Here is an 11,849-nt window from a genome sequence, read left to right on the forward strand (position 1 = left end):
AGTACTAAACACCTGGACACATCTGTCATTAACCACTTCTGAATGTGTCTTGAATGATTGGACCACAGCTTATCCAATCAGTGAGCCAATCGCACATTTCAGTTTAAGCAATGTATGGAGTGACTGTTAGATGATGACTTCCTGCCTTTTAAATAGTCCACCCCAGGACAGATTTCAATTCATTATTGTGTTGCTGTCACACATTAGCCTATACTGGCCAGAAAAGAAATGTTCCTCTGCAAACATTTAAAACCAAGAATAAACCAATGAATTAATTTATTCTCGGGGCGATGTCAGAGTCAAGCCCATGAAAACGGAACCAAACACCAACCGTTATTCAGAGCAGAAGCAATGCCATCTGGTTTGAGTTTATATCTCTATGTGCGTGTAATTTGTGCTGTAGTTGATCCGAGTACTGTGTAAACACATTTTAATACACTGGGGAAAAGACAGAGAGAAGAACATCAGGACAGAGACCATTGACATAGTAGCATTCACTATTTTTTTTTCTTTCTCTTCTCTCTCATTCTCTCACTCTCTCTGTCTTTCCTCCCTCTCTCGGATACTTTTGGTACGTTGATAGATATAGCACACTCAGCAATATTTCAAGGTATGATGGAGGTGCAAGAAGAAAAAGAATCTTTCATGGCAAAACAAACAGGCTTGGAGCTGCTTAGGCTTGTGTTGACAAATGGGGAGGGAGCACTAAGTACAGTCAGAAATGGCAACATTAATCCCCTGAAGAATAGAAGGGAAAAAATCTGACTACTTGGTTGGACCATAACCATGAGGTTGGGTAAATCTCACACTGACACACACACACACACACACACACACATACCAAAACATGCACTCCCCATACAGTCCTTTGATGAGCCTGAGGCCTAGAGGGAATAATGGTTAGCAACCTGAAAAATGCCCTCATCACAAAAGGCCTCCGACAGTAATAAATGAAATAGTTGAGCCAAACACATTAATCCATACATGAGTGTGTGTGTGTGTGTGTGTGTGTGTGTGTGTGTGTGTGTGTGTGTGTCGGTGTGTGTGTCGGTGTGTGTTTGTGACCCAGAGAGAGAAAGAGAGACAGCTGAAAACAGCTGAGTGCCTCAGCCAACATAAGAAAGCGAGAGGTAGTCATACACTGTCAGAGCAAATACTCTTGCTGTCAATCTCTTTAGGCTACATACACACCAATGCAAAAAAAAGTAAGTAGCGTTTTAGCTAGTGGAGACTTCCGTTGAATTTTAGGAAGTTGTCTAACAAAATCACAGTGAAAACAGATTAATGACAAAGAAGATAAAGGCATTGACGGTTTGTTCAAATGTCTAAATGTGGCGTTACTTCAGTCTGACAAAAGCAAAGTAGCCAGTTGGGGTTAATGGTTAGGGTCAACTAAGCGTGTGACTTAAACTTAAGAATGGATCTGGCCGCTGCTATTCATTTACTGTAGTTTCTTATAATCATGATTTTCCCCAAAAAACTCAAAACGATTGTTTGGCATTCTGGGAAATACGCTAACAATTTTTCTGCAGTCAGTAAGGTAAGCTTCACTTGGCACAACGACTGGAGACATGGGGAAACAGCTAGCCTGGCTATGTTGAAAGGTAACAAAATTCAAGAAAAGAGTTGTATGTCTTCTGTGGTTCTCGAGGAGCGTACTAAAGTCTACTTTTCTGGCCTGGCGAGACCAGCCTAATCTCACGCAAGCTTCACATTTGTTTCACTCCTACAGATCAGTCTGGCGTTTCTCCAAGGAGCCCGGCCACGTCTGTAAGTGGAAAGGCAGCCCTGATTGGTTCATGTAGTCATCAATCTAGCCTTTGGTCAATCTAACCTCCAGTCAGACCAGACCCTCCCCACTTTCCATCCGTTAGCGGAAGGCAGCCCCAGATTGGTTCTTCGACTCTATGAAGTCAACATACAAATAAGCTCGTAAGATATGGCTGGTCTTACGAAGCTAGATTGACGACTAAACTAACCAATCAGAGGCTGCCTTCCACTATAACGGACTAACGTTAGGTCGGAACACGGGGTCCTCGCAACGGAGATTGGAGAAAGGCCAGAATGTTCTGCAGGAGAGAAACGATGAGAAATGATAAGGCTGGTCTCGATAGGCTAGTCATTTTTCGGGTGTGAGAAGAGCATAGAGGAAAATTAAATAGGCCTACTTAGAGTTGACATATTCTCTCTCGTCCCCCACTTCTCCTCTCGCCTTATTCTGCATGTCAGGCCTCCCACTTCTCCCTCCACTCTCATGTTTCACATCTTCATCACTTTCCTTCTAAACTGTATACATTTCCTCTCTCTCTTTGTCTCTAAACTGTGTATTTTTAGTCTCCGTTTGGCCTCACCTTGTGCCTCCCTCCATTCTCTTTGCCTCCGCTCTCTCGCTCTCTCTCCAAACTGTGTATATTTGGGTCTGTCTATGGGGAGTCAGGGGTCATTATTAATCTTGCTAGCTCTCCTAGCTTCGGGCATAACAGCAGGGCAGCATCTGTGTGTGTGTGTGTGTGTGTGTGTGTGTGTGTGTGTGTGTGTGTGTGTGCGTGTGCGTGCGTGCGTGCGTGTGTGTGTGTGTGTATGTGAGAGAGAGAGAGAGAGAGAGAGAGAGAGAGAGAGAGAGAGAGGGAGAGGGAGAGAGAGAGAGAGAGAGGGGAAAGGAGTGGTTCGCGAATGAGTCAGTTATGCTGTTGGAGTAAAGGTGTGAGAGAACATGTTTTTGTGAGTGCACCGTCAGTACGCCGTTTAGGTTCGAGCATGCATGTTTGTGTGTGTGTGTGTGTGTGTTGTGTGAGTGTGTGTTGTGTGTGTGTGTGTGTGTGTGTGTGTGTGTGTGTGTGTGTGTGTGTGTGTGTGTGTGTGTGTGTGTGTGTGTGTGTGTGTGTGTGTGTGTGTGTGTGTGTGAAGGAGAGGAAAAGTGCATTTTGCCATGATGGATCATGAGAGACCCACATTCTTAATGCACACTCGCACAAGACAGCCTCCCATGAGAAATGAAGAGGGGAGAGGGAGGGCGGGAGAGGGAGGTAGGGAGGGAGAGAGAGAGGGTGATGAGGGAACAGTGAGAGAGAGTAAGAGAGAGAGAGAGAGAGCAGGGAGAGTCCCCGTTCCTCCTGAACTCATTAACCGTTGTCCTCTCCGCCCTCCCTCCCGCACACTCCCACAATGCCGAGCAGCGGCGTGCATCAATAACGCCGGTGACAGCACAAGGGGGACAGGTCAGACAAGCAACCGCCATCTCCCTGGCAACCACCACTACGGCCACCATTGCCACGACAACAATTGCCGAGCGCACACGGGGGGTATCCCCCTTCCCCGCTGGCCCAGCTCCCCTCCCTGTGCCGCCCGCACAGCGAGGGCCGCTGCAACCCGCTGCTGCTGGATCACAAGCAAGCTAAATCCACAGCACGGCTCCGGCATAGGATGAGACCAGGGAGAAAGCACACTGATCTGGATTCTGAGGTGAACTGAATGGATGGGAGATTCAACCTGAGCGGAGTTTAGCACCATTATTCAACAATTTCAAGAGGAGGAGGAAGATATAGTTCTGAAGGCGGAAATCTCTTCACAAAAAAAGAGTCACTGTAGCTGATCTAGCGAGGCTTACAAAGTAGGCCTACCACTGACTGTATGGAAGACACAATTTCAAGAGAAAAGATGGCTTCATTGTTAACATGCAAGATGCATGTGCATAAGGAATAACTAAAGAACTAAAGAAGTTCAACAGGATTGAAATAAGCCATGTGGTTTCTGCAACAAAAAAACAGAAGGCCTAGCCTTATATTTAGAGATTCATCATCTTCATTTCAACAATTTATTAAAAAAAAATATTTTTTAATTAGAATTAGTTCTCATTTTTACATTAACACTGTATGAGATAACTCTGTGTAATGTGAAATGCCCTGTCATAATGCAAAAATGTTTTGGAGAAGTGATTCCCAACTCTGCCGCTCATTAATTTTGGGGGGTTTGCTGATTACATCTGCTGTTGTCTCCCCCCATTGGCAGCTGTTAAGTAAAAAGAAAACGATCTGATGAATTCAGTACTCTACCTGGACAAACACCAAACAGCAGACAGCAAAATGTTGCCAGTAGCCTTGAGAAAAGAAAAACAAATCAGTCAATCAAACCATTAGAAAATTAAAGAGACAAATGGTTTTGTTGGACACCATGCATGGCAAAGAGCAACAGAGATCTAATAGCAGAGTTGACTTACATTCAGCAGGTGGCCAAAAAGTTGACATAGGCCTACCATGAAGGTTTTCATTCATTTTCTTTTTTAAACACTGAACATGAACCGTGATTGTGATTATTCTGTCAAAGCTGACTGAACTTTCCGATACAATCTGAACACCTCGTCATTTGAACTGAGCTACAGGAACAATTATTTTGTTAGAATTCAAGTCCCCACCCAGCTCCCCATTAGTTTTTGACAACACGCCAATGTCAAAGCTTTTACACTGTTAAGAGCGAACACACCGCACGTTCATGGCACTGAGAACGGGCAGATAATTGGCCATGTAATTCATCAAGTTCAAAGTTTTTTGTGTGTTTTTTAATGTCGCCTGGTCACCTCACATATGAACACACTAGCTGTATTTTATTTCACTTTGAGACAGGAAAAAAAGGCAAAGGATCCTGTTAGCCAATGTTAAAATCATGATACAAAATATGAACAGATTTAGTCAGGGATTGCTGCAACTGTAAAATGTAAATGTTTCTTATAAGCGGGCAAGCTATCATAAAAAGTTACACACTGACAGCTGCTGTAGTAACTATAGCAAGATCAAAGCATTGTCTGCTGACAGGATTTGAGAGGTAATGTGTAGCCTAATTAAAAAAAACGTGTTCCATAAAACACCACTAAACTAAGCATCCCTTACAGTAAATGCATCTTATTTTCAGCCCATGTTGTTACAGCTCTCTTCTTTCAGTGCTCAGGATTAAAAACTTTGCATCTTTAGCCAGGTTTAAATTGAGCACTTTGTTATCCAAACCTCAAATGCATATTTTGTTTTTCTACCTATTTACATTTTTATACTTCCTTACAGTTTTTCTCAGTTGCTTTGGTGCTTTTCTCAGAACAGAATGAAAATTCTCATAACTATTAGTTCAACCTCCGGAACATTTAGTCATTTGAGCACATCATAGTAGCAATTTCTCCTTCCTCTGAATACATTGCAAATGCTTTTGGACATGTATCAGTTGCTTTCATACAATTCTCTGCTGTTTTATAACATTGTCATTTGCTTATGTCATGTCAGTCAAAATGAACTATACTTATGGATGTTGAATAGTCGTTCCCAATAAAACTAATAGTCTTCATTTCATTGCTTGAGTCATTACATACAAAATTGTTGAATTATCAAATTCTGTCAAGCAAATTTTATACCTTTTCTTTATCATAGATACTTTCCTCGCTGCATTGCAAGGGATACTATCCAGAATGATTTACCTATATATGTTCAGTTACAATATGTCCTGTTATATTGTTCACATTTGTGCACAGCTCTACCAAAAGGGTGTTTTTTTATGTTTGTTCTAAATAAGTGACTGAAGTGTATTTTTCTTTTGCACAATGCTGTAGAATTGCAAAGAGCATATACAGTAAAAATGTGAAACATACGTATTCAGTGTCTTGTACTCACTTACTCCCCTAACTACAGCAATGTGTAACTTTACTGTAGTTTTCAAATGGCTGTACAAGTAGTGTATAGTGCTGTCTTGAGCATTTTCAGGTAGTGTCACCGAGTTCTGACCTTTTTTTTTGCATAGGAAAACACTGAGAAAATAAACTGTCATAATGAAAACATGACAAAGCCATTTGACTATCTTGTTCATAAACGATGGTGTCAAGACTTCTCATTTTGATGACACTGGCAGTTTCATTGACATGAATACTTGCTTTTGAGGAATAGACTATCCATTTTGAGCAAGTGACATACTTTTGCAGGTTATCCACTAGGTTTTGCATTTTGCACTAATTGTTTTGAGAAATGCACTAACTGCTGTGCAAATGTTAATAGTGATGTGAGAAAAGCACCAAAGCGACTGAGAAAAACTGTAATAAGACATTTGTATATAAATATATATATAGGCCTATAGACAATAGATAGATATATTTTAAAGGCTAGCCCATACGATATGACTATGATGATGCTCCATTCTTACCTTATAGATCAGCAAGTTGCTTTATAAAATTTAAACATTGATACTGTCATTGGCCTAGACAGACAGACAGACAGACAGACAGACAGACAGAGATAGATAGATAGATAGATAGATAGATAGATAGATAGATAGATAGATAGATAGATAGATAGATAGATAGATAGATAGATAGATAGATAGATAGATAGATAGATAGATAGATAGATAGATAGATAGATAGTGCAGAGGCTACACTCTCACCCACCAAATTTGATCGAGCTCTCTTGCCTGTTAATCTTAAGTAATATAATTAATTCATCACAGGCTAATGGCCCTGTCACTACAAAGCTGCACATATGAACATGGAAACGCCATGTCCAGTATAGCGCAAGAGCAGAGCGTCGGACTGCTTTATGAAGAGAAAATGAAGAGAGAGGCAGACAGAGTAGTCTCGGGGAAATTGTTGATAAAAACGAAATAACGGGAAGCTCCTCGCCCAGAGAAGTCGAAGCCGAGTCAATATCATATCTCGTTATCATCGTGTATCCCTTTTTTATTTTAAGTTTAAATGTTCTGGCCGTTAAGAGGATCGTTGCGAAATGTCAGATCTGAGTTCGCGCGCTTACTGATAGATGTGAAGCAAAGAGGACGGCGGCTGCCCGCGCGAGCCTATATGGAGCTCGCGAGAGGGATATTTCCTTTCCTCTAGGACGGAAAAACAAGGCAGGTAGAGGCGGGGGGAGGGGGGAGTTGATTGCTGCAGCTTGACCAATAACGCAGCGAGACCCTCCACGGGCGGATCTTGAGTGTGGGGTCTCAGCCAATGAGAGTTCCAATGAGGTTCGTTTCCCCACGTGGGTATTGAGTTCCAAACAACAACGACCGGACTGCCAGCCAATCACGACCGTGCAAGGTGTTAATCTTCACGCGGATTGGCTCTCTGTTTTTCACAGAGTCCCCTCACTCATCACGTTTAGCCCGTTGTTATTAACTCTTTCCTACCACACAGGAAGGAGCTGCTCTGCCCATAAAACACATACCCGCACTATAATGGCCAAATGTGAATTAATGAATGATTCAGAGGCGGTTTGTTTTTAGAAACGCGATACATCAGTTAATCCGGACTATTTCAAAGCATCGTTTCAGACACCTTTAAAGAAAACCTAGGGTAATATAGCCTACTGCACTGTAGCCTATGGAGCACATGGGGCGACCAGAGCAGCGCTGCAGCCTTTTACGCGCGTGCGTTTCCCTGATCATAATCAAATCAGCATGCCAGAAAACCAATGAGATTAAAAGCACATGAGAAATGCATGCTTAGCAGTGAGGTATAACCCACATTCACACATTCAGGCTCTAAAATGGTGGGTCAAACCTGCTCCTGTTATGCCATACAGCCTGTGTTACATGGCAGAGAAACAGACCCAGGGACGGGGCACTGGAAATGATTGAAACTGGGAAATAGCCTACTCCCCTTCCACCCCTCTCGTTTTAATTGCGCTGATGTTTTACATTTGATAACGCTTCACGTGTTGCTGACTCCTTTCCGTTGCTGCGAAGTCCCCCCTAAAAAGCAAGAGACATTAAAAGCAGCCATTTTAAATAGCACTTAAGTCCTTCCCTCCTACGCTATGCAGTCACACAGGCACCAACACTGACAAACCAAGCATCAATCTTCCCTCTCCTTTTTTTTTACCTCCAAAAAATATATAGGCAAGGCTCTCATAAAGAAAGAAAAGTAGAAGGCGGACACCGCCTCTTAGTGGTGGCTTTAGGAATTACAATTGAAAGTATGCCAGGTGTGTGTGTGTCTGTAAAGATTCAACTGTTCCAATATGCACAAAAACTAGAAAGTTGCAATTAAAAAACCTTAATCTTATCAAGTTGCACTTTAAAAAAAGGCAATGTGTCATTGGTGCCATAGCATGGCCGAAAGTGAGTGTTTCAGATGGCAGGTTTCACAGTGCAGTTGCAAAGTGTGTGTTTAGAATCTTTGCATTGAAAGATGTCCTCCCATTTATCACTGGCATCCTCAAAGTAATTTTCAGCAATTCTCACCCTTCATGACTCAAAAAGAAACCACGCTGGATATGATGGACTACGTGAGAATGATGTAGGCCTACTCAACACACAAGAGTGTTTTCCGTTATTTTTCTGAAAGAAACTTGGGAAAGTTTTGTGTATTCACATTCCAGCTATGCTGAAAAAAATGAAGGCAGTCAATCCTGGCTCAACAAAATAAGAGCCCTCTGAGTAGTGTCGGGTGTTCCCAATCCGAGGATTTAAGTTTACATGCACGAAAGTGAACAGTCGTGAACAAAGCAAAGACAGCCGCTTACACCCTTACAGCTTGTTTTGGCGTGCTTTTGCAACAACAACAACGGGACAATCAGTGGGCTCGAAGATTGATCCACCTGATCTCTCTCTTTCATTCAGTTCACAACCTCTAGAATTGAACTGAAGACGAGAGAGAGGAGGGGGTGAGAAAGACTTAAAGGGAAAAATAGGGGGAAGAAGATGACTGGAGGAGGAAAGTGAAGATTCAGAAAAGAGAGAGCGTGCGTGTGTGTGTGTGTGTGTGTGTGTGTGTGTGTGTGTGTGTGTGTGTGTGTGTGTGTGTGTGTGTGTGTGTGTGTGTGTGTGTGTGTGTGTGTGTGTGTGTGTGTGTGTGTGTGTGTGTGTGCGAGAGAGAGAGAGAAGGGGGAGAGCAGGGGGGCACTGTGGGGTGTGAGGCAGCACCCCGCAGTCCCAAGTAATGGCAGAATAGAACTTAATAGGGTAGAAAAAGGCTGGAGGCTGTTAACTCACAAACGGTCATTTTGAATTCCCCATTCTCTCTCTCTCTTTCTCTCTCAGTCACTCCCTTCACTCTCATCCCTTCTTCCACGCACCTCCTGCTATATCTTTACCTTGGTTTGTCTTTCCCGTGTAATTTGCCCATTCTCCCTGCACCCTTAACCCGTCTCCCACCGTTTACCTTTCCCTCTCTTTCACCTCCTTGTCCCTGCTGTTGTTCATCTGCTTCTGCCCCTACTACCTCTTTTCCTCTCCTCCACAGTCTTTTACCATCCATCCATCCTCCCTCCCTCCCTCCCTCCCTCCTCCCTCTGTGTCTCCATGGAGGAGGTGTAATGATAGCTATTTGAGTGTCATCAGAGGACCGCTGTAATGGCTTCTAAAGCACCATCCCACTGTTGCCACGGTGAACCTGGCACAGCCGCCGTCCCAGTGTAAGGGATGGAGGGGGGGGGATGAGAGAAAAAAGAAAAAAAAACACATCTGGCTGGCTATCGACAGGCGTCACCGTGCCGACGGCTGTGTCGGGCACATCAGCAGAAGATGACGCAGCCCCCGGGGGCCACAGAGAGAGAGCTAATGAAGCGTGGGATAGGATACGTATGAGGAGCAAGTACAGTAGTAGTGATAATAGTGATAGTAATGAAAATAATAGCACTGGTAGTGATAACAATAACAGTGTCTGACATTTTTTCTGATTTGCGAGAGCACCATGTCTGTCTCCTCCTGTGTGTGTGTGTGTGTGTGTGTGTGTGTGTGTGTGTGTGTGTGTGTGCTGTGTCTTTGTTATAAGGAAGAGTGAAAGAGAGAGGGAGAGAGTGAAAGCGGATGTTTCTGTGATGAGTATTTTAGGTATGCAAATGTGCTGATCTGATTTCCTATTCATTGGTGATATTTTATAGATAAGGGGTGTCGAGTTCTTCTCGGGACCAATCACACATACACAAACGCTCACATGCAGCTCCTCTTACAAATAGCAGATCAGACGGCTTATCCTTGAAACAGGGAATATTCATTTATCCTCATCATTACTTGTGTTTACGAACAGATAGAGAGTTTTCAAATGTGTTTGTCCTGATAGACTTCATAAAGTAGCTGTGTGTGCCCCTCTATTTTCCTTACATTTCTTGTCTGTGAGTTATTGGAGTCAAGAGAATTGAACTAAAAGAAAACCGAACACTTCTCAAGTGTGATATTTTGTAGAAATAACCTGCAGACTAGTCAGTTTACTAGTTTAATAGCCAAACATGTTATTATTTGCGATCCACTTATAGTGACCAATCAAGACTTGTCAGTGTTGAGTTTCTACTAGTTGCTATGTTGTAGTTACAATCCACTGCATCCCATAAATGTGGGATGCCTGTCTGTTTTGTGTTCGCACAATCTAACTACCCTTGCGGCCTTCAGTGTCTGTGTGTGTGTGTGTGTGATGACATTTATGTAGCTGTGGGTCAGTGAGTATGTGTGTAGGTTTATAGCCATTGACAAGCAGAAGGGGCGCGCTTGTGTGTGTGTGTGTGTGTGTGTGTGTGTGTGTGTGTGTGTGTGTGTGTGTGTGTGTGTGTTTGTGTTTTAGGGAGTGGGGAGGGACAGTACTCCTAGATTAGCCAGGTTGGGTTGATTGGGTTGAGGATTAGATAGATTCAGGAACAGACACGTCTGCTTACTTTACAAAGATGACTTATAATAGGCAGATTGGCAAGGTTGATTACTCATACACACACACACACACACACACACACACACACACACACACACACACACACACACACACACATGCAGGCGCACTTGCTGCACACACATTTCTCTCAAACCCCATATGTTGATTGGCTTATTATTGTTGCCTTTACAACCCCCATCATATCCTCTCCCTGTGCTTGTCTCCCAAATTCAGATGCGAAGTCCGACTCCCTTGGCCTCTTGGACAAATTCCCCATTGGGACTGACCCAGAGAGCTTGCAATCAGAGAAGGTGTGTAACTAAACCCCCGGCATAAGCAGGTAAGTGGAGCCGTACTCAGGCAACTACCCCAAAGGCACGGGGAGTGCTCTGGTTACCCGGCGCTGTGTGTGTGTGTGTGTGTGTGTGTGTGTGTGTGTGTGTGTTAGCATTGTTTCTACTTACCTGTCTTTATGTGTCACAGACAGAGAGAGGCGAAGTGCAGAGCTCAGAATAAAGTGCAGAGGCAGAGAAAGGCAGGATTATACACATTGCATGTTAGAGAAAGGCAGAGGTATAGAGAGAGAGAGAAGGAGAGGATGGGAGGAAACGGCCACAGAGAAAAGAGAGGCTTAAGATTACAGAGGCGAGCACCCTTTTGTTACTGAGTTCTGTTGTGATGGCTGGCTTACGTTCAGGCAAAGAGTGAAGAGAGTCCGTCATTGCGCTACCATAACATTTGCAGGACCGTGCTGAGGATGTTCTTCTTTGCTGATCAAAACTTTTGTCTGACAAAACGAGGAACCTGGAAGGAAGGTATAAAGAAGAGCGTCAGAGTGTTGGATGTGGTCCAAGGGTAGTGGGCAAAGGAGGGGCAAAAAAAGAAACTAAACCCCAGGGAGTGCTAGTCAGGAGGGGGAACAACCAGGTGATTAAGCCTTCAGGGAACAGGAGTGAGGCTGGGCGAAAAAAGAGAAAGAGGAGAGAGGGTTTGGGCTGCAGAAGTGCAGATAGGCAGTCAAGAGCAAAAACTTAGTCTACAGAGAAGGAGAGGTTGACACAGGACTAAAGAGAGATCAAGGTTGGACTCAAGTCTTTGCTGCCTCTAGCCTGATTAGGGTGAAGAAAAGTGGTGGTGGAGGGGAGCCCAATCCACAGAACGTGAGAGAGGGAGAGGAGAGAGAAAGAGTTCGCTGGGTGAAAGAAGCCCTCTTACATCTGGGAGCTGGAACCAGAGCCGCAAG

The sequence above is a fragment of the Ammodytes marinus genome (assembly GCF_949987685.1).
Source record: "Ammodytes marinus genome assembly, chromosome: 20".
NCBI classification, from domain to species: Eukaryota; Metazoa; Chordata; class Actinopteri; order Uranoscopiformes; family Ammodytidae; genus Ammodytes; species Ammodytes marinus.